The sequence below is a fragment of the Larus michahellis genome, chromosome 3, assembly GCF_964199755.1.
Source record: "Larus michahellis chromosome 3, bLarMic1.1, whole genome shotgun sequence".
Lineage (NCBI taxonomy): Eukaryota > Metazoa > Chordata > Aves > Charadriiformes > Laridae > Larus > Larus michahellis.
Genome location: NC_133898.1, coordinates 8838187 through 8861780, shown reverse-complemented (window position 1 = coordinate 8861780; position 23594 = coordinate 8838187). Strand labels below are relative to the sequence as shown.

The following is a 23594-nucleotide window of genomic DNA, read 5'->3' as shown; positions in this document are numbered from 1 at the left end:
CAAGCTCCAGCTGCTGCAGTGGGCACTGCACGTGTCCCAAGCAACAGGCAGCTCCACAAGAAAGAAATAATGTTTTTGGCAGTCAAGATTTTATTCCAGGAGTGTTTTAATTTCAATAAGAAATAATATTTGGTGTTAACAACGTGGTATTTTAATTGTTTTATGTTCAGTCACTGGTGCAGCATTGGGCTGTGGTGGGTTTGCAAAAGGTCTTGGCTATATAATACTGTTCCCTTGGCAGGAGGGAAATTTGAGGCAAAAAAGGCAGGAATGCTGGCTGCTGGTGAACAGCGATGCTTGGGCCACAGGCAGCATGAGGGTCCTAAGACCATATATCTCCTTAAGCTCCTAAATGAAATAATCCTAAGCAGGCTATTGAATATTTCTGGTTTTAGACAGAAAATGTCTGTTTTAGCTAAATGAAACATTTCACAGAAAACGTAAAAAAAAAAAAAAATAACAAAAATCTGCAACACAAAGAAGATTTTGGCTGAAAACTATCCCCTTTCAGCCTTGCACTGAAAACATTCCAGGTTAGACTAAAAATGTTTAGTCTTTAATGACAATGTTAAATTTTCCATGGAAAAAAGAAATGTTTCCCAGATATGTTAATAAGCGACAAGCTGTATTCCTCACTGCTGGAAATGTGTTCATTTGACTATATAATTTTGGGCACTAATTTAGCATTTGTAGCCCTGGAGTTTTAACAGCAGATCACTTATTTTCATCAGACCCGTATAACAGCGTCAAAACTCTATACAGGCATTCGTGCAGATATAAAATCAATTCCTTCAGTTTAACTTGTAAATTAAAGGCAACACGAAGTGACATTTGAATTCAAATACAAGCAAACTTTCTACTAGTTCTTAGATCTCCGTGTGGACAGTCTTACTTGGCCCTAGGAAATGCTGGTAGTTTGGTTTAACACGCTTTCCAAAACTCGTTATATTAAATCACACACTTCTTCTGACCTGAAGAAGAGCTCATAAGCCTGGAAGTTTGTGTCTACTTTTTCCAGCTACATCAGTCACATCTAATAAAACACATTACCAAAGATCACGTCTCTTGCTGCAGAAAACGAGCGTTGAATCAATAGTTTTGATTGCGCTTTGTAAAACCAGGTTCCCAACAATTTTTTTTCGCATGCAGCAATGGATGGCAGCAGTAAGTTTCAGTCCTTTTGTTTGCTAAAATAGAACATTTTCTACTCTGTAATAACTAATTTTCCAGGTCCAAGCCTATGTGTTTTTTAGATTTTTTTTTTTCCCCCTTTCAATTTTGTTACTGGGTATTTAGCTCTTCCTTCCTTAATGGGAATTTAATAAGACCCAGCTGACAAGTGCTCAGTGAAGAGACCAAGCAGCACCTGAAAGAGATGGGATGTAACATTCATATGAAATGCCTGAGTACAATCATTATTATTAAAAGGATAACCAAATGAATTCATAATGATGGGACACTCGTTTCAAAGTGTTTCCATAGCTGTTACACATCAGGAAAAATAGGGAAGTTACCTCATTTTCTCCAATCCTAAATAACCTTATAAACTCACCAAAGAAATTAATTAGCCAATATTTCTTGAAAATTCATAACAAAGTTTCCATTTTTCCGTCAGATAATTCCTTAGTGCATTCTGGTTTTTAAACTTCCTTCAAGTCTGGATCATTTTGATGTGTGAACAGACATTTTGTGTTTCCATGGGCTATTTCCACAGGTTCAAATATCTTATGTAATTGACATTTTCCTGCTTACAAAAGCTGTCAAACTTAAAAGTAGCAGTTGATTGATAAAACATGGGTTTTGTCTGTAACTTAACTTCATTGTTGGGGCTTATTGCTCAAGCTCTGAATAACTCCTCTCTTCAAAGTGACATGCATTCAGGTTTTTGGGGGCATTTGGTTTTTTTCAGCATCTGTGCTTTAAGCTACTTTTACAAATGAGCAAACAGCAGCAACTGCTTTTTCTTTTTCTTACAGGTAGATCTCTTCAACAGTTTCCTTCCACTTTAGAATTACTACTCTCTAAATAAAGGAGTGTAACTTGACTTTAAAGTAAAGTCTTCCAAAGTCAGCTTAATAACCATTCAGCAACATTCATCCTTTCCAATCCTGACTATAAAAAAAAATAAAGAAGAATAAAAGAAAGCACTGAGGAGAGCACTGACATTTGCAGCATCCACAGAGGACAGCAACTCTACATGCCATAAAGCCGACAGTGCAGATGTTTTTTAATAGTAACAAACCCCACAGTAGTTACAAAAGGACCATTTCTTCTAGCTAAGAGACAAGCACAGAAGTGTGATGCGGAGCCAGGTAGGGTCTTTTTGCTTCTTTAGTGGGCTTTGGGTCTTGCTTGTAATAAAGACGTGAGCAAGCTGGTACCATGCTGAAATGACCAGCGTTGGCACTGATGGGGATGCCTTTGCCTCTGCACCAGCCATCGCCAACGCGGGAGGTGGGTGACACCAGGTTTGAAAGAACCGCAGAGCACGACAGAGTCGCAAAGGCTATGCTCTGCCCACGCAGGGCTCTCCCACAGAGAGCACCTCCAACAGCCTTTTCTCCTCGCTTGCACAAGCCCCCTCTGCTCAGAGATGGCCCAAAGCTGCTCTGTAGTAGCCAGCCTGTGCTTTAATTTTGCCCTACTGTAACCAGCACAGTCTCAGAATTAAGTTCAATTGTCCTGAATAGGGATGGATTAAAGCAAGTGCCAAATTTTTTTTTTTTTTTTTTTTTTTTTTTTTGAGTCACAGCCCAGATACAGTAGTTTCACATGCCTTTGGCACAAAAATGTTATTGCTTTCTGAAGCAGTTGTTTTTTCAGTGACATGACTTCCTGCAGGGGCGTTTTAATTATTGTTGGTGTATCACCGAACTTCGTTATGTATTGCTTTGAAGTTGTTCTTTATATCTGACGGTAAGAGGATGGAAAACAAACATGACTGTGTTTATTCTCTTCCCCTTGCCCTGCATTGGTTTGGTGCAGCCTTTGCTTTGGATTACACAAACACGGGGCGGATGGAAGAGGAGGTCCAAAAGAAGAGGCCAGACGAAGCGCATGTACCTGACACCTTTACGCTGGCAGGTGTTTGCTCTGAAGCTGCCCTTCTTAACAGTCAAGCAGATATCACATGCATAAACCCCCAAATGGCAGGTCAGGACCTGAAGACAGAAAATTGCTGAAAACTAAGGGATGCATCCATGTGTTAAATGACTATTGCCACCTGAAAAAAATAAAATATTTTAAAAAAATCACGGCTCCTGAACTGAATGCATCAGCGTTGTACGGAGTTACAGGAGTTGCTTCACTGCTGCAGAGAAGTACTATGCGCAAGCATTCGCATATAACTGCACGAAGCGATATCCCAGCCACCCGCCAAACAGAGGCAAGGAAAGCTTCCTCCTCGTACTGCCAAGGTAGGGTGGAAGGGCTCGACGCTAGCCAGATGGCAGCAGAGTATGCACAACCTACAGCGGGCTGAGGAAACGCGTCCCAGCCCGAGTCTCCTCTTACTTCGATATTTCTAATGGATTTAGGTATCAAGGGATGGGTGGTGACACCTCACTGCACTCAGAGTCTTCACTTCAAACACAATCCACTTTCTCCGCATCCAGTTAAAGATCCTCAGATTTTTATTTGCATTAATCACGAGAAAGGTATTTTTCTTTTTTACAAGAAAAAAAATTCAGAAAAAAAAAAAGATAGTTCTTAAAAGGCAGCGTGCCAGCTGCCAGATAAAATATTTCAAACAGCCTGCTGCAAAGCAAGTGCCCAATGAAACTGTGAACTGGGCCATTCAGCTGGGGGAACCCCCTCTCCTCATCCTGAATGAATTCAAATGGTTTGAAAGTCAGACAGGAGAGATCTTGAAGGTTCATCAAAATCTCCTTCCTACCTACCAAAGGCACCACGAGGAGGTACCACGAGAATAGCTTCTAGCAGAGTCAGTTATTATTAATAGTTTCTTCATTAACAGGGCAATTTCAGTCCCATTCTGCCTCTCCCATCGAGGACGGAAGTTCTCATCTTTCAAAAGCAATCTGAGCAAGCCACGTGAAGATTTCGCCATTTGTGGCTTGGGAAAGTAGAGATGAAAGACTTGTAAGACCTTTTACTTGGGTTTGTTTTCTGCTCTGGGATGATTATGACATTACTCACCACATGTGCCATCTTCCAACCCCAGGAGATCGTGCTGGGGAGACCCAGTGGACTATATAACTAATTTCTGATTTTAGAGCTCTCGGTGTCCATGTGGTTTTCACCACCACAGCTGAGGTCCCAACCCAAGAGCTTTTAAGGTGGATACTTAAGGCAATATTTACATTGGGAACTTCAAGGAAAGGTCACAATCCTGCTTCAGGGCTACGCGCAGCCCTAAAGACTTTCTGTTTCTATAAAAAATTAATTTTAAAAGCTTTTTTTTTTTGGCCTTGAATCTTGTGCCATGCTGAGGAAATACCTTAAGATGGAGGATGGACGCACACTGCATCGTGCAAGAGCTCCGTGAGTGCACTCGCTGCTCATGGGAAACAAAAGTCCGAATACACAGAAAAAAAAATCCTCCAGCCAACTCTCCACTCCCACTTCCCAACCCTGCACACCTGGTGTTTAACATACACAAAGGGAGGCTCTTTCCTTTTCCCACAGCCTGAAATCTGGAGTTTAGCAGTAAAGCCGAGCAGGACATGAACCTGGCACATCCTCCGCTTGCTGGTCCTTCTGCCTCCTCATTTGCTAGGGCTTGATTTCAGGTTCAAAGCCTTTCCACCGTCACCCAGTGAATAAACCTCATTAAAAGAGGAGGACAGGAGTCAAACTCCCGGTGCCGAAACCTCTCAGCTCATATGCCACAGTCACACTGCCGGCCCACGCTCATGGCCGTGACATGAAAAACCATATTGAAATCCTATTGCTTCAGACCCACAACAATCTTTGAACCCAGACAGATGTCCAGAGATGAAAGGGGAAAACGAAGCTGCTGAGTTCCCTTCCTGCCATGACAGACGCAAGTCGACTACTTCCTATGGCCAGCCCCACCCTCTGAAATTCTCAGAAAAAAGTGAAAGAAAGTTCAGCTAATGAGAATTGCAGCACTGTTCACGCCACAGTAGTTAAGGTTGTATTCATTATAAATCCCCTTTTCAAGGTTTCTGTCACTCAGCCATAAAAATCATTCTGGGTTGAAATTTAGCATCCAAGCTTTCTGCCCAAGGACAATATTTTTGACAGAATTTGGAAACAATTGGTTTGGCAAAGTGCATCTGAAGTTTTAAGGAGTGCAAAAAAGAATAGTGGTTAGTGGTGTCAGATGCTATTATTTTATGCTCTTATAACTTAAAAACAACTAATTTAGGTTCTGTGGTTGTTATTACTCCATAATTTCCTCTGAAATATTTGGCCCATTCCTAATAACAAACTCCTGCAAATTGCTAGCACTGCTCTAAATAGAAAAATAATAGCGTTCCTGGGCCAAATCTTCAGCTGCTATAAATTACCTTGGTGTCACTGCTGCCCATTTACATCAGCTGAGGTGTTGGCCCCAGGTGTTTAGCAAAACTCATTTTTGGTGTGTGCATGTGTCTGGTTGGCTCCATTAGTCCTTAGCTGGGCAGTTCCCAGGAATTTAGAAAGCAGATGGTTAGGTAATGTCTTCAGGATGGGACAGAAGCGATCCTGCTCTCATCAAAGCCCATTGCTAAACATCGCTTGACTTCATGCACTGAAGTCAGCACCTCCACCTAGAATGCGTAAAGTTTTCTTGGGGAGCACTGTCACACCAGGAAGTTACGCTGGACATGTCCAAACCCAAATTTAAATCAGGCTCCCTCGGTGCAATGAATCACACATACGGTTAGCTGCTCTTATTTTGCCTTTGGAGAAGCTGGCCTTTAATTAATCCCGAGTACATTTCATGCAGGACCACATATTTCGGTGGACGCTGCTTCCCAAGGCACAGCAACTGAGGGGTGTTATGGTCAGAAGCTGGTTCTCAGGTGCCTCACAGAAGTCTGGTATTTGCTTTTGAATTCATGCAGCTTTTCTTTTTTTTTTTTTTTTTTTTTTTTTTTTGAGTGGGATCTTGAATGCTATGGGTGAGATTTTCCGAGAGGCTGATCACAATAATAACCTGTCCCCCTCTCCTCCTCCTTGCAGCCACATAAATGATATTTTCTTATTGAAAATGAGTGCTTTGGAAATGCCTGGGTAGGTTTTGAATAACTGAGCGGTTCCTCTCCTATTTGTACTAACCTGCAGAGCAAAAACCACACGCATTGTACCATATCATTGTGATGTTTTAACAAAGCACTTTGCCTACTGCAAGCCTTCTGCAGCTCCTACTAGACGCCAGTCATTTCCTCCTCTTTGCTGTGCACGGTAGATGCACACACAGACTAATTAACTGGTTTTCCTCACTCCTTTTCCAGGCTTCTCATCAACACTAAAAACCAAGGCGGATAGAGCAGCTGCCCACCTCTGACACACGTCTGAGAAGACGCCTTGCAAAGCTTCCCGGTTTTCAAACACGCTCATCCTTCTGCCTGCCCCAAACAGCATCATTGTCCGAACTGGGACCTCTCCTCTTCCTTCGTGCAATGGTTTCAAGATGGTCTCTGTTGTTTGGGGTACGTTGCTGCATTTGCATTTAGCAATTTAGTAACTGCATCTAGCCAAAAGCGGGATGAAGATTGTGGCTATTAGCCAAAAGTGTAAGACGTTCAAAAAAATATTTTTGTGCTGTGAAAGTTTCTCATTCATATGTCCTACCAGCGTATTTGCATTAGAACCTGAAGGTCTTTTTTGTATATACCACAGAAAAATAGTACTTCTTTATCTTCCTAGTTGGTGTAATTTGTTAGTCAACCTGAGAAAGTTTATCTAGCTCTGAACCCCTAAAGCTTAGTGATCCCTTCTGTATATCCTTCCCACTCCCTCAAGTTTAATATCCACATTTAAAATAAGCATTGCTCAGAGGAACAAAGAAGAGCAACAGTAAAGGTTAACAAATGACCTGGTACAGGTCACTTGGATCCCTATCTAAAACTCACACTATTTATGCACTTTAATCCTGGTGTAAAATTCCCTGCCCCACCAGTTCCCCTTTGACAACACATAGCCCCTATTTAGCAGGCAGAGCTCCAGTGATGGGATGCTGAAGTCAGCGTAGCTGCATGTTTTCAACATGAAAAACAACAGCCAGAGATGGGCCGACTCTCTCTTCGTGTCAATATGAGAATTATTAGGCGATCCCACACCTATTAATTGCTCTGTGGCCATAACAGCCTCCTAGGCTTAAAATGCTATGAGTTTACAAATCAGTCTTCCCCTTAAAGGTTGCTTATCTAGATACAAAAGAGACAAACAAGGAGGCTCCAACCAATTACAATGATTAAACGGCATCATTTTTCTCCTGGTCTTTGAAGCAGAAGGGCAAGGCCCTCGAGCAGGGCACAGACGACTCCTCCGCAGCCCCAGCAGTCGGTGCTTCTGTCCACGGCGCGGGGAAAGCAGCAGGAGAAGGTGCTGCTCAGAGGCGACAGGACACCCACGACCAGTGCAACGGGGACTGACCGGTGTTGGTCACCGGGGACAAACCCATTCACCTGACAAGAGTAGTAAATTGCACAGTGTCAGATGTCAAGAGAACTTCCCAAAAACTGTTTGGAAAGTCCAGGGACTGTTTATGTTGGGGTGGGGGGAAAGGTATCCGTTCCTCCTTGCAATGGGTTAAGCAGCTCTTACCCCTAAGATAAGCTACTTGTGCTAAAATGTCAACAACTGACCTAAATTATTTAAGATACAGAGCAAAAGTGGCCTCCGCTATTCAAGTTTCAGTGGACAGCCTAGGGGAGGAAAAAAAAGAAGAAAGGGATCCCTTCTCCCAAAAAGGCACTATACCATCCTGTCAGTCTACGAGATTCTTCTGCCTGGGCTACTCCGTCTTCCTGAATTATATCAAAAAATATCCCTGAAGTTTTGAAAGTGGCAATCTCAAAGCAGCATAGAAAGAAATCCCTTCCTAAGAACAGGTTAAAAATTCAGTGATAAAAATAGTAGCTTCCAGCTTTGACACGGCAGCTATAGCTTGTTCCTGTCAAGGTGGCTTTAAAATAGTATTTCGGGTTGCAGCTACAGAAAGCCCCTCTCAGCTACTATTTCAGAACTCTGCTTGGCTTTTTCCTAATCCCTGTAACAACAACGGCAAGCTCCTAAAAATACCAAGGAAAAAAAAAATAATATAAGAGCTCAATCAATCCATTACTTTCAGAATAATATTTGTAGATTCCTTATTTCCCTCTGCGATACCATCACTTTTAATCATAAAAGTCAGGTTAAGGTTTTACTTGGCATCTGTATCTCTTGTGGTGCAGGGAAAAGAAATTTTGGGCTTCCAACAGCTGTGCAGAAGGGCCTCAAATATTACATCATTTATCAGTAGTGTTTCCAGAAAGAAAGGAAACATTCCATGAAAAGATAATTTACTTGTCTTAATAATGTAAGCAGAAATTAAAGTGGAGAAATCCCTTCTGGCAGGATTTTTGAAAGTTACCTTCATTTTCATCATTGCTGACTGCACACATCTACTTTGAAAATGAATACGGTTTCTGCTTCAAAAGGCAAACCCAAAAAAAAGCACAGGAAAGGAGTGGAAGAGGAACCCTGTGATGTAAAACCTCATCGACTACAGTATTTTCTGGGAAGTTTACCTGCTCTGAAGTCCATACAGAAAGGGCACCTTGGAGAGTTTTAGGGAAACGTTTATAGCACATTCAGTAGGAGCACACGTCAGGGGTTTGGCTCAATATGCATTTAGGCAAAGAGAAGAAAAGCAACGGACCCCAAACTGTACAGTGTATATATATACACACACACACGCTAATGACTTTTTCCCAGTCAAAATAATTGGAAATAGTTCAGGGAAAGAGCTAAAAGGGAATGAATGTGAAAAATAGTATCATGATCTCCAATGAGCATACGGCCAAGCTCTCCTTAGAGTTGCATCAATGCAGTCCCATTCCAGCCTGGGAAACCTGTGCATCTTCAGCCCAATAAACCAAACCAGGAAATCCCCCGAGGGGTTTCCACAACCATTGAGGTGCTCTCAGGCTCTTCAGAAGCTAAATAAATATGGGTTAAAGTCATCTGACTGCTGGGTGGACACTCTTGCTACCGCCCGCCAGCGTTGCCAAGTAGGAGTACGATGCCATGGGCGCACACCATGTCTAAGGAGAGCGTTGTCCAACTAAACAGCTTCTGTGCAGAAATTAGCACATAGCCAAACCTGATTCTCTTGCCTAATGAGGACTCAGTTAATTATTGCAGAGAAAATGCCCAAAAGGGATTGGGATAAAACAGAGTCTAGGTCAAGTATAACTACACTCGGCACAAGTTACTGCGTAATTCTTGTAGAAGTGACAACAAAGTGGGTCCCGGTTGCCATGCCCCTCGTTACCTTTACTTTATGCTCCTTCCACCTCAGTTTTTAACTGTTTTGGCAGAGTGTGACCTTGGCCTGATGTCTCAGCTGATTTCACACTGTAAAACCAGCTGAGTTTTGATAATTTCCATGAAACCCATGGTATCTATTATGGTTTTACATTAATAAATATGTAGTCATTTCCAACACTGTTTAGAATTAGAGGGTTCCATGCACAATTTCCACCCACATAAACTAACTTTTTATGAACGCAGTTCAACGGGAGAGAAAAATATCTACAAGTCATACTCAAACTGAAATACCCCACTGCTGTTGCAAGAAGGTGGTTAAGGTGGAAAACAGCCCACTGAGATAAAACTATGTTGATTGCACGGTGGGTTTAAGTATTATTTAATTATTTTTTTATATCAAAGTAGTTTTTGCAGACCCGTGTGGGAACTTAGTCATTTGGGGTAAACTGATATAAACTTATCTACTGAAGCTATAACGAGGTATTCATTTTTGCCAGAACAATGCATTCGAAAGTCCTTGCTTAGCCACTGAAGGATGAGATTGGCTTACCGGTTGCAATTTTTAAATAAGATGGATTTATGTTTTCCTGGTCCCTACAGTGCACGTTTTCAAACCTTTCTGTGCAACTATGAGGCACAGAAACCCAAATATAGAAGCACCATCAGACCAACCTATTTATCAGGATACTCTACTGATTATTTCAGAAGCAGAGCTTGGCTTCCTACCCAAAGCGCTGCCAAGCTCCAAACCAACTTTTTGACAGCTCCTCTGAGGCGGTGGAGAGGGAAGGGTGTTTCTGACCCCAGCCCAGCATGACTACGCTGTGCTGCCTCAAAGCCACGTGGGTCCAAATGGGGAAGGTGAAGACAGGGGAAAGTGAAGACAGGGAACAGAGAGACACGGGCACAGGGACTTCGCCCTGCACACAGCTTCCAGGCAAGCTGGGAAGTTATAACGGATTTTTTTTTTAATCCTTCCTCGACAAGAGATTGTAAAATATTAGATACTTTAACGAAGATGACTGATGTTACACAAGACTGTGTTGCCCAAAGTCACCTTGACCACCACATATTCAGCCCTGGACACACTAAACACGCCACGGCCTGAGGAACCACTGACAGGAGATGGCCTCTCCGTGGCTAGGAGTCCAGGTCCCTGCCCCAGCCACAGAGCTAAAGTGATAGAGGCTTTTGCCCCAGCCCAGGTGGCTCTCCCCGTTCGAGCAGCCGCACTCAGCTCCCCAGCGAGACCCCAAAGCCCCGGCACAGTTGGGAGCACCAGCACTGCTTCGTTCCCTTTGTGGGATGGCTGTAGTGGAAACCCCGTAGCCTCCTCCCGGGGGCTTTAGCTCAGGAAGGGGTGACCGGCCCCAAGTAGTTGAACGGATGTACAATCCCCTGCACAGAAGCCCTTTATGTGAAATCAATGAACCACTGGCTGTTTTAAATCTCAAACAAAATACAGGAGAGTTTTGATTGTGGTTTGAAAAGAAAACTGAAAGGAACGTGTTGGAAGGGGAGCAGATCTCACCTAACGAGATCCCTGCGAGTGCTGGGGATTAACACACTGTTTGTGATTCCTCCTGAATACTAACAGCTTTGTTGCGCAGCTCACGACAAGCCCAAGAAGCTTTCTAGTTTCACTGCATGATTTTAAACCTCAGGAACTCCTTGTGCTCTTGAAAAAAAAATAAAAGGCCAGTGTGAACTGACCTATCTGACTTGGCTTCAGAGTGTCTGATGCCAAACCAGAGAGAACAACAGAAGGAAATGGAGGGTTTTACGTTGGTCCTACTCCACAAGGTGCTTGACACCATCTCCAGACAGCAATGTGGCTTCATGGTACCCAAAGAACTACTCCCAGCTCTTTCCCCCCCCGCACACACTTACGATTTCTAGCAAGTCACAGCCTTTGGTCTTCTCCTCTTTCTGAAGGGCTGGGATACAGCTGAAAGCTGGTCCACTAGGAAACAAAATGAGGAAAGGAATAAGTTGGCAGCATGATCCCTTGGCAGCTCATGCTGAAGACAACACTCCCCTCTAATTCCCAGCCTCGCAGAGTTAAGATTTCAAGGTGATTGCTGCCTCAGTTCCTGCCACCCCAACTTGCAGTGGCACGTCTGTGCCTTACTGGGGGATGCTCCAGCAGCAAAGTCCTCTGGAGGACTTTGATGGACATCAGTTGACACAGGGATAGTTCGTTTTGACCCGCTGCTGTGTAAAGCCTCCTTGGATAGCTATGATACAACATAAACCACAAACTAAAATGGACTGACTAACTGTTCCCGGAAGAGCTGAGATTTTACTCTAGGTATTTACGCTGCTCTTTGCCATAGATAAGGAATTATGATAAGAATTCAAGTGACTGTGTTAAAAAAACCCCAACCAGGCAGTTTACAAACTCAAGGGGTTTCTCAGGAAGGAACTAGAGAAAAGGTAATTTTGGTGTCTAAAAAGCAGGGTATAGGACTTTGAGTCTGGGTTTCCTCTCCTCCAGTTGCCTGTGGGACTCTGGGCAACCCAACTCTGGATCGTTGCAGCTCTCAGTTCTGCAAGAATTGAGGTGATCGGAAAATAAAGAATAGTAATAATTGAAATACTTTTATCATCACAAAATTTCATTCTATTGAAACAAAGACGTTTTACAGAAAAAGTTTCAAGCCAGTATCCTTCTTCTGACACCCAGGACAGGTTCTGGGCATAGCCACTTTAGACAATCCTGCTGGACTGAGGGAACTGGCCGTGTTTTTCGTCCGCCTACAAAGGGAACTAAAAGGACATGAAGTCTCCTCAGTCTTACACCTCCAGGGCATCCTCGCCACACACATGCTGTCCTGGAGGTATCAGTCCCAGCCCTACCAACCTCCCTGCTGTGACGCTACCAGGGATCCCAGGAAGACCTGAGACTTGAGACAACCTCAGGGTTTTGCAAAATTGGAGGTAGCAAAGCAGTCAACACCACGGAGGGATTTTAGGACAGCTTGAGAATCTGTTCCTTCAAAAAAAGCCCCAAACCTAAGCAGTTCCTTCTCTCTAAACAGCTGGCATGGCTTGATTTTTGTAAAAGGTGCAGAAAATATCTTGCCCAGCACATTTTGAAATTCTCCTTTTTAAAATCTTGAATCAGAATGAAAACTTAAAAAAACAAAAACCGAAACAAACCCACAACCCAGCAGGGCAGCATTTCAATTGGAACAGAGCCTCCAAACTCGACCAGCTGCAGCCAGGCCTGGAAGGAGCCCTGGAGCTGACCCCTCCCCATCCCTCCTGGCCAAGGTCCATGACTCTTGGGGGGAGCCATCTGCTCCACAGAAAGGTGCGGAGCACATTCTGCTCTCCTCTGCTCCCTCCCCACAGCAAGGAAGTAATTTAGCTCCCAAGCGCTTGTCTGATCTTTGGGAGGTGCTAATTTTAATATTACATTCCTCCTTCTCTTTGCAGGCCTTTGCTCCTCTATTTTCACAGTGGAGATAGCATCGGCTCCACCGATCCCTTGTGGCATGTACAGAGATAGCATGTGCTTCTCGAACTTTTTGTGTTTTGTGATGAGGCATCTGGACACTGCCTGGCACAATGAGATCTTGCTTTTGGTTTGAGCACCTGCGAGCAGCTATTACAGGAATCGTGTGACGGCTTTTAAAAAAAAAAAAAATCAACGATTTTGACTTCGCAGAGCTGCCTGACAGCCTCGACAAACTGTTCCCACCCCAAAGTCCTGATTTTAGGAAGGTTTTGACATCAAACCGGGCTAAACCACCCAATCTGGTATCAAAAGGCTCGCTTTGGACTTGAAGGAGGGCTGGGATTTCAAGCCCAGCCTCTCCGATCCGAGTGCTTTGCAGTGAACAGTAGCAAATACTCCTGTCCTTACGGCTTGAGCAAGGAAAAATCTACTTTTCAGGGGTTTGTGCGCCGAGAGGACTGGATCGTATTTCTCTCACTCCACCTCCCTCCCCCCCCCTTTTTCTTTTTCGCAGTGACATTGGCATTTCTTTGGGAGATGTTTAATTGCAGAAGGGTTCAGCAGACCCTCCCCACTTAGAGCCCTGTTTGCAAGTGTCAACCCCAACTTGGAGTTCAACCCGCAGTCAGAGAAGCAGTAAAGCTGGCAGGCTTAAGTACTACAGGAATGCTAACATGGCAGATCTGAGAGAGTTAATTTGGTCAGAATGCACTCTAGTAATGTTTATGTTTTAGATAAAGTGCCTACAATGTTGCAGCTTGCCCTTCTGACCCCATTTCCTCATTCGTGTGCAGCCCAGAGAAAGTGATACTTAATTCCAAATCTTTGCTTTTATTAGCTCCCAGAGAGGGGTCGGATTTCATCCCGGCCTTATCTCTGTTATAAACATCCTGTTACCATTCACATCAGGGGGATATCTTTGGGAAAATGATTAAATACGTTCCACCAGACACAAACCGCGTCCCCCGATGGGTTTTGCGCAGCCCGCGGTGATTTTGCGCGTGTGCGTGTTGTCGAACAGCGCAAGCCTCATCCTTGCGAAAGGGGCGGAAATTTGACACGCACGTGTGAAAACACGTAGAGGCCCTTCCACAAAGCAAGGCTATCTGTGCATTTGGGAGAACGGGCCTAAGCGCCATATGGAGTCCTAGCCTAGCTCAAACAGCTTCGCCACAGAGGTCTGATTCTCCATTCTTCTACCTTTTTGCTCGGTCTGCTGCAAACCACCTCTGATTATTTAAGCCCCAAGCCAGCACGACAAGCAGTAGTGCCTCTCCATCTCCGCACTGATTTCAGGATGGCAAAAACACTTGGGCACATTCATGCAGTAGCATTAACAATATTCACTTTATAGTTCTAAAAGTCATTTAAGCAAACAATTTGATGAAGTGCTGCATGCTCAAGGCAGCAGGCTCCTGGAGGACACCTTCCTCCTGCCCCACAGGTTACCATCACGTATCATTGCTCCACAGCAGCAGCTTTTCAGCCAAGGCACATACTCACAAACTTCAGCTATGGAGTCCACAAAAGGGACTGAGAAAGCAATAGGACAGAAAATAAGAGAAATAAGTCCCTGATAATATATTACACTTAGCATATGGCAAAGCTGGACATACACAGGAGTGCAAAGATGGGGTTTCCAGGTCTTAAAGAAGTTGCATTTCCCATTTTCAGTGGTAACTGACAGGTCACGGAGATACGTGGGGCAAGAGGAGCAGGTTTGCGTGGGACAAGTACGTGTCCAGAGGCTCCGCGCGCTGTGGATATACCAAGTGCTGACACGCAAACTTCTTGCGACATCTTGACATCTTGTCTAGCTCTGCCTTTTGGCACTGACCCAGGACACCCACCCTTCGGTTTCTTTCTACAAGTGATCTGGGCCACAACCATAACACACCCGTATGTTTAACATTAAACTCTTGAATTCAGTCGTTCGGGAAGATATTTTCAGTGTCACAAAGGGTAGGTAGGAAACCAGTTGTCCATCACTTTCCACCAGAGCTGGGTGCCAAATTATGTGCCCTTTTGATCTAGAAAATAGATACCTTACTCCAGTAAGCCCCTGGATTTCCAAACGTGCTCAGCAGGCAGCAGCACTCCTCGATTTGGAGCCACAGTTCAGCCCTACATTCCCCAACACGCATCTGCAAATCCTTCCATATGGCAGACAACGCTTGGAGCTGGGGGTCAACCCAGCTCCCCACCAAAAAACCATTCAAATTCTGAAAACAAACTTAAACCTGGGTCTATATGACTTTTACAAGTTGGACTTGTCAGACTGAGTCCTGTATTACCATATACATGAAATTCAGGGCAAAACAGCAAAAAATGCTTCCAGCCCAATATCTGGAGTATCACTGGTTGGAAAGTTACAATTGTTTTGTGGGGAAGTTAAAAGGAGATATATCTGTCTCCTTTTCTTTATGTATATAAAAAATACATCTCTTTTGGGAATTCTTTTTAACGAGTTATTGACAATACAAAGAAAAACCCACAACAACAAAATATTTTCTTTTGTGTTCCATAATCAGCTTTTAATTCCTTTTAGTTTTGGAGGTTTGACTAAAACCAATAATTTGGGAGTCTAATGAAAACAAAACCCAAAAGTGAAAATTTTAAACAAACTGAATTTTACATGGAAAGTTAGTTCCAGTTTGTTTCTTTCTTTTCGGTCTGACCAAAGATTGAAAGATATGAACTAAAACTGAATGTTTTGCAGAATTTCTTTCCCCACTCTTTGCTGGAGGCTATTATACATCAAGCAGCTTTCCAATTTGATCTTTTGATTTTAACAGCCTTTGTATCTAATTAAACGATACACCCTCCAGGGGACGAGGAAAGGGAACGGCCCCTTGGTTCTCCAGCCCTTTCAGCCTTTTCTTCTCCTCGCTGAAGCAAGAACAGAACGCATTGTGCAACAGGGGATGATCGCGATAAGGGAAAGGTCCGTCTTTGTGCAGACCTCAGGCTGCCCTGATGTCTTGCTCAGCCTTGGGTCAGGCGCGCAGGAGCACCGTGGGGCCCTGATGGCACCAGCAGACAGCAGGGACCATCCCACCGCTCCCAGCACTGCATAGCCCATGGTCTTCTGTACCGCCTGGAAAGGGTCACGCTCAAGAAACCAAATAAGATGTCGATGGCTTGTGCGTGAGCAACCCTCTCTATGAAGGGCCTCTACGTGGCCTCAAATAACAATGAGAGCACTGCCCTTTGGGATCATCAGACAGACCCAGCCTCCTCGGGAGAGGAGGAGAGGCAGCAATGTGGGTTCAGAAAGGTAGAAACACGCTCAGAGGGGTGCAGAGAGTACACGCTTATCTCCTCAACAGCCACTCCTCCCGTCCCCAAATGGGGTTAAGCTCCTCCAGCAAACACTGTTCATTTCCCTAGTTGGCGCACAGCCAGAAGATTTTGCCTTCCAGTCATGTGAACTTTTCAATTTGTGATTCTTACAAGCTGAGCTTACACGAAACTGTTTCCTGAAACGAACTGTTTCTATTCCCCCTCCATCCCTCTCTCCACCCCACCATTTCTGCTAGAGCAAAACCAACCCCATTTATTGATCGGCCGACAACAAACAAAGGCTCAGGAAGTCCAAGGCATCCTTTAAGAGCTACGGCGACAGGGTCTCCTGTCATATTTGCTCAGTTTAACTACACTTCCCTCAAACATTACATCCCTTAACATGTACTTAAGCAGGTCTTGGCCTTTTGGGTACATTTTCTAATGACCTTTGTTTTAACCCGGTGTATTCACTGGTGCGAATGCTGTGAGCCACATGCAAGTCATGAGTTTTGTTGAAGTGGGAACTTGATCACCAACTCCAATAAAAACCAGATCAGGTCCTGTATCTTTACTTCCAAAAATCAGCCTGTCTGCTGTTTTTACCATGGCTGGATATAGGCAACACAACATTATGCCCTGGGGTGTTGTTTGAGACCTGCACCATTGACATGGGCAGAAGAAAACTACACGTGCAATTATTCAGTTCACCCGGGACCAGGGCACACCATTAAGTAGAAAGACTTTCTAAAGGAAGGTGAATGGGCAGCGGAAGAGAAGATCTGTTGCTGGTTGTTGCTAGACACAGCACACTGTGAGGACTGACTTGACTTACGCAGTGAAGAATCACAATCAGATCAGGACACCGAGGCATCCCTGCCTGCAGCACGAGAAGCATCTCTGCTCTGTGGCAGCAGGGACGAAAAAAGCCAAGAGAACGTGAGGTCAGAGAGTAAAGTAACACAAACCTGGTTATGTCACAGGCAGATGGTGGAACCTCATCTGGAAAAACATGTGAGCATCTGCTCATTTTTTCCTGAAGATGAAGTAGATTGGAAGGAATTAAAGACACTGAGGGGTATAAAGAAAATGAAAACTAGAAGAATGCGCTCAAAAGAGTTGATAATGTAAAAAAAAATAATTCTCCTTTTCAAAAAAAATCTCCTCTGCGAAAAACAGCGTTTTCCTAGGATAGGGTTGTTTCTTACTTTTATTTTATTTTTTTGAGAAAACTTCTATCCTTTTCTAAGGCTGAGAATCTCTTGCTGAACTTTTTAATCAGACCTGAAGCCTGACATCCTCAACCCATGCCAGGTCTCAAGAGCAAGTGAGCAGTGCGTTTTCTAGGCATATATTTAATTTTCATTGATTTAACCGGGATTTAAATACGTATTTAAGATTGGGGGTTTTCAGGACTTGGGCAACTAAATCTCTTCAGTCCCACCGAAAACGCTGAGCAAAGCGTCCCGTATTGGCCACGCGCCTCAAGAAACCCACAGCCAGCTGATAGGAAGCACCAGGCACCGGCATTGAGGGAGATGGAAAGTCCCATCAGGCTGGGTTTAGACAGTCCCGGGAGCCAGGGGAACGCAGGCTCTGCATCTCTCTCAATAAATCCTTTGCTAAACTGAAAGCTCAAGTGCAGCCCAGGGAACAAGCACAGTCCCTCACGGGACACCAGCGTGCCACGATGCCTAGTGCCCGAGTGCAGCAGGTAGGATTCGGGGACCTTTTGCCGCCCACTCCGGCGTAGCATCTGGATTGGCCAGCTGCTGCAAGGCTCGACTTATTCGAATGATAAAAGGATTACTGGAGGTCAGCCCCAACTTAGCAGAAAGCCTAAGCCCAGCTTGCTTCACAGCAAACTGCCTTCCTTTAATGGTGTGCTCATTACAATCAAGAATGCACAGGGTTTTCTACAGATACAGCTTACGCTCACTTTGTTTTTTTAAAAAAAACAACAAACCCTTCTTCCAATTTAATACTCAGCCTCTGATCTACCTCTTCCCTATATTTTCTCAATAAGCATGTTTTGGTATTCAACCCAAGGAGCTGTCAGCCTGGGTTGGAAATGCTGAGGCCTGACATTTCTAGATTAAATGTCAACCAGATGTTTGTGCACTTCCCTTACGAGCCTTTCAAGAAGCTTCCCAATTTGGTATTGTGTTTCGCTATTAGGGGAAACCCAAGTTCGTACCTTACTAGTTTGAGCTGAAAGAGACTGAAAGCCTCAGGGGGAGAAAGAAATGACAGGTACCTGAGCAATAGCAAATATGATTCCAGGCGGCAATCCACAATAGCTGGTGTCCATCTATTTTTTTTTTCTTCAAGATGTTTGAAGTCTGACTGAAATAAATTTGTTTCAACTCCAGAAACTATTTTTATATAATACTAACATTTTCCCCTCAACCACTGAAGGGAAACACAGAATGGGACATTGCCCTTCCCTTAATCCTCCTGGCCGTGGTGCCAGAGGTGGCACCGCTTCGACAATGGAGAGCAGGATACAGGGGAAAAACTGAAGAGAGATTTATTCATGAAAAGAGAAGAGAGGAGGGAGAGTATTATTGCAGCTGTATCTGTCTCTAAAGCCCATACCTGGGATGCAGGAGGACACCCTGGGTTTCTTCTGCTCTCAACCTCGCAGAAGAGAAGCCTCAAGTTCCCGCTCTATAAAATGGGATTTATAGTTGGATTTTTTTTGTGTTTGTTGCATCTTGTATGGTCTTCACAGCAAGGAACTCGCTCTCATTATGCTTCTCTCACATGTACTGCAACAGGGCCTCAGGCAGAGATGGGGAACTCTAGGTGCCAATGTAGTCAATAAATAAGGACATAAATAATAGAGTTACAACATGTGGCTGAGAACTGGCTCTCATCCCAGAAGTTCAGAGTGAACTTTCCTGTTTTTGTTGGTTTAGTTTGATTCTAGTTTCTTGGTCAAAGTAACAATTTTTTAAACTGAATTTTCAAGATTATGAAAGAAATCAACAGGGAGACCTGGACAATGACCTGACAAATGGGCCATCATGAACGTCTCCGAGAGGCAAGGAAAGAGTCAGCTAATGGCTGCTCATGGAGCAGGCAGGATCTACACCCCCTCCCAAGCCAGATCCTTCACTTACAGCTGCATCCAAATTCCAGAATCCAAGTTTTTTGGATCAAGCCTATCTATAGAAAAAAAAAAAAGGTCAGTAACACATGTACATAGCCTGCAAGAGTTCAGGTTTGTCATAAAGGCCAAATTCTTATTCTCTGCACGTAGAAAGCTCCAAAATAAGTTGTTAGAAATAAGACCCCCCAAAAAATCCCCACTGGGGTGAGCGTTCTGCAAGAAGTAAAAACCTCCCCGGCCTCCCAAATCCACCCTCCGTGCGTGCAGTGGGAGCCGCACTGATCGGCCAAGAGCTGGTTCCTACCCATGAAAATGCAGGCAAGGTTTCCCGCTGAATTTCATTACCGAGAAGGAGGAGCAATTCCACCAGACTCAGTAAATGGCTTCCAGACCATGGCGTGGTGTGACCGCGATGAGAGTCTGACCTCGCGTGCTTGTGCGGCGGGAGGCTGGGAAATATATTGGGTGAAATCCTGGCTCTGCTGGAGTCGGTGGCAAAATTCCCATTGACTTCAGGCAGGTCTGGGATTTCACCCGTTACTTTTTTGGATGTCAGGGCAGCAACCCAGTACGGGATCCCATTCCAGCCTCCCGGCTCTGTTTGGAGCCACTTGTCAGGGATCAGTGACCCCTCTGGAGTGGCGATACGTTCCCTGGCAGGCTCGCGACATGCTGGTGAGCCGAGGGGAGGTGAGCAGGTTGGAGGACTCTCCATAAATGTGTCACCCAAAACGAAGCGGAAAGAGAGAAATCTGATAATTTAGAGCAACTCCTGTCTTATTAGGGACTGGATTTCTCTGCTTGGTGGTGGGGCAGGGGGGCCACTGCTGAAGGCTTTTGAAAATAAAAATACTTAATCACTGCAAGGGCTTGGTGACTCATTGTCCTGTGAAAAGTCTCTTTTGACAACACAATGGCATCTAAAAAGAATAGACAGAAGAGATGCTCAGAACAAAGAGATATTGAAGGGAATAACAAAAGGAAATGAAACCAAGGCAATTAATCTATCCACACTGCTACAGAACAACCCCATGGTACTGTCTTTGCATGAATCCAAAGATTGGGAAAGTGCTAAAGTCAGTTCATAATCCTCTGACAAAAAACACAGGCTCTATCCATCTCCTGCTGAGGTGAATGAGAGCAATTTCAGTGTGGCAATCAGTGCATATAGCTTTAACGTATTGCTTTGCCATTCATTTAAAACTAAAATACTTCCTGTGAAGTAAGATTTTTGTAAGTCACGGCCATATTCACTGCTGGGAAACATCTGCTCAGGACCTGTTTTAGGTGACACTTGTTCTCTGGGAAAAGTTGCCAACAGCTCCCCTGGATAGCCACGTAGACGGAAAATACACAGAGTTTGTTTTTGTTCATAAGATGCAGGAGAAAAGTAAACCTAGAGTGTAATTTCTCTGGTGTTTGCAAAGTGTAATTTTTCTCCCAGGCAAGCCAGTTCAGAAGCTGACCATGTCCTGTACAGAATAAATACTTATGTCATTACGATCATATCCGAGTGTTTGAAGTGAAAAGGCTGATGTTTAGCGCAGCCCTAACACGAATAGAATTGCTAGAGAACAGACATAATCCAGCATCTAAATTGCAAACCAGAAGTCTCATTGTTCGCATCACAGGAAGGGAGAACATTAAACGTCTCTCCCAGTAAACCTTCCTCGTTCCTAAATATGAAAAATTAACACCTACCAACTTCTTAGACAAGACAACAGCAAACCTTGAATGAGCCACGACCTGGTCTTTCATTGACGAATCCTGACTTTGTTTGCTTCGAGAAAAGAAATTCTTTCTAGTTACCAAAAATCACAGCTATTTAAATATCACCAACTGCGCAACCACAGACGAATCTTTGCGACTTGATGCATACTTCAACAGAGATCCAGCGCTTGTTTTTGTTTACAAATAATTAAAAGCCCCACCTGTAAAAGCTGCCTTGGTGAATTTCCATTGCTCAAATGATTTTTTTTTTTTTTTTTTTTTTTTTTTACAAACCTGACTTCTTTTGTAGTGTTGAGGCCTGAAGTCAAAAAAGTTCTGCGTGTTTATAATCAACAACTAAGACCAGCTTAATATATAAACACCTCAGTCCAACACACACACAGGCAAGAACATGCAGAATCAGAGTTCATCTTGCAAGGCAGGAGATGCTGGAATGTTAATATATAGGACCAGAAAACACATTCCAGCGCGCTAAAATAATTTGACTGTTCAGGAACAATCTTGCGCTCCTCGGAACTAAAATCAGTTAGTATTTAAGAAAAGGAAGCTTGTTGTATGGCACTGGTAGCTCAGCATCCTTAGGCTCAGGAATATCGATGTCAAGAAACACATCAGAGTTTCTTCCACCCCAGCCTGAGCAAAGCCAGAGGTGGCTTCTTCTCAGTGCTCGGTGTTAGTCAGGTTTTTTCCCCCTTCGCTTCTTGCATCAAAGCAACACCAAAACCCCACAAAACCACCAACACGAGTCTCAAACTACACGCATCAATCCTGCCTCAATGCAACAATAAAGGTACCCAGCTAAGCGGTAACCAGACAGGTAACGTGGCTGGATGCAGCCTCCCCGGCAGCTTTTGGCCCAGACATATCACGACACAAGCTTTGTGCACCTCCAAGTCACCCTGGGAGCAGAGATGGTGCTCGGAGATGCAAAACTACAAATGCACACAACAAAATACCCATGTTTTGGAGTAGCAGTTTAGAAAAAAAAACACAACCACACAACAAAAAAAACCCAACAAAAACCAACCCCAAAACTTTCCATGATGCTTCTGCTTTTCCTTTGTGAAACACATTCCCCTTCAGTCTTATGTTTTCCTCTCTTGTTTAGCCTGGGGTGAGTTTGTCAGGATGAGGGAAGGAAAGAGAGGAAGCACTTGAGAAAGCAATGGTTGAGCTGTTTTCAAAACTGTTTGGTTTTTATTTTTAAAAAAGAGCACAACAAAGCCCAACATGAATATTCCTACAAATTAGTTTTGTTTTTTTTTTTGAGCCTTTAAAAGTGAAGTTAAAAGGACAGCAGTAATTCCCAGCAGGCGGCAGACAGACCTGGTGTTATTGGTGTCCAGTTCACAGGCACCCGAATCCCCCAGCCTTGTCCCAGCGCACACGCAGCACGGTGCTGCGGAGCAAACACCAACAACTAACCTTAAGACCTCACCACCTACAGCAGACAAGCAGGAGGGGGAAGCATCACTGTTGCCATCTTATCAATAGAGAAATGAACTACAGGGTAGAATACAACTTGTCTGAAGTCAAAGAAGGAATTGTTGGTGGAAGCGAGAGCAAACTCCAGCCCTCGTTACATTGTCTCGTTACATCACCTTCACCGCAGAACACAAGCTTTTGCTGGGTAGGGAAATAACTCAGAGCTTAGACCTACGTCCACATAAAATCAATCTCTCTGCATTATTTGCACATGTGGAGTGGAGCATATTCCTCAGAGAGGCAAAATGGATCAATATTCCTATATTTAAGACGCAGAACTGGACAAGTATTATAATACATTTGCAGTGTCAAATTCTGTTACATCCAGGAACGCTTCATTTATCTCCAAATGCCTCTCAGTTACACAATATAATTAAAAGCCTACAGCCAATCCCCATGGGCCATGCTCCAAAGCAGACTCCGCATGCACCAGACCATCCCTGAGCTCCTTGCAGCTGCTGAGCCAAAGCTCTTGGTGGAGACGTCAACACAGTCAGCCAAAAATCTCTCTACACTATTTATTTGCCACCAAAGTACTACCTATTCTAAGAGACAGACATTACAGGATTGCACCTACTGAGGTTGCGCCTCCTGCCCTTTATCCTCCATCAGTAGGCAAGGCGTCACTATCACACCTCACGTGTGGCACCCCTACTGCAGGACAGTACCTTGACCATCAACATCTGCTCCACGCTTCAGTTTTGGTGGCAGGACAGGTCTTCAGCCCCTCTGCAGAAAGAAAGAAAAGAAATGGCTACTGTTACAGGTGGTCTTATCAGTGGCACAAACTCCCAGGGTTCCCCCTGGTCATGGGCTAATATATTGGCTTAAACTGTGCCACTTGTAGGAGTTAATCATGCGCGTGCCTTTGCTGGTGGTTTCTCAGCTACTCTGACATCAGCTGCTGAATAAGCACCAAACCTCCTAGCTAGCTGCATTGCTTCTGCTGGGTTGAACCCCAGGCCCTTGTCCTGCGGGCACAGCCATGCAGCTGGTTGCTATGGCTTTTTTCTTAAGCCCCCTTTAGCACCTGTGGTGTGTGTGCGGGTGGGTGCCTGGGTGGGTCTTTGC

At 44.2% G+C, this 23594-nt stretch overlaps 1 long non-coding RNA gene across 1 annotated transcript in view; it reads right to left on the bottom strand.

Moving 5' to 3' along the window:
• The window catches only part of LOC141740210 (uncharacterized), a 66728-nt gene extending 43426 nt beyond the window's left edge, over positions 1 to 23302 (bottom strand). The window contains exons 1-2 of the long non-coding RNA XR_012585912.1: positions 23192 to 23302; positions 11338 to 11410 (exon numbers count right to left, since the gene is read on the bottom strand). This is a non-coding gene — a long non-coding RNA (uncharacterized LOC141740210). The remainder of the gene's footprint in view (positions 1 to 11337; positions 11411 to 23191) is intronic.
• Between the last annotated feature and the right edge of the window lie 292 nt (positions 23303 to 23594).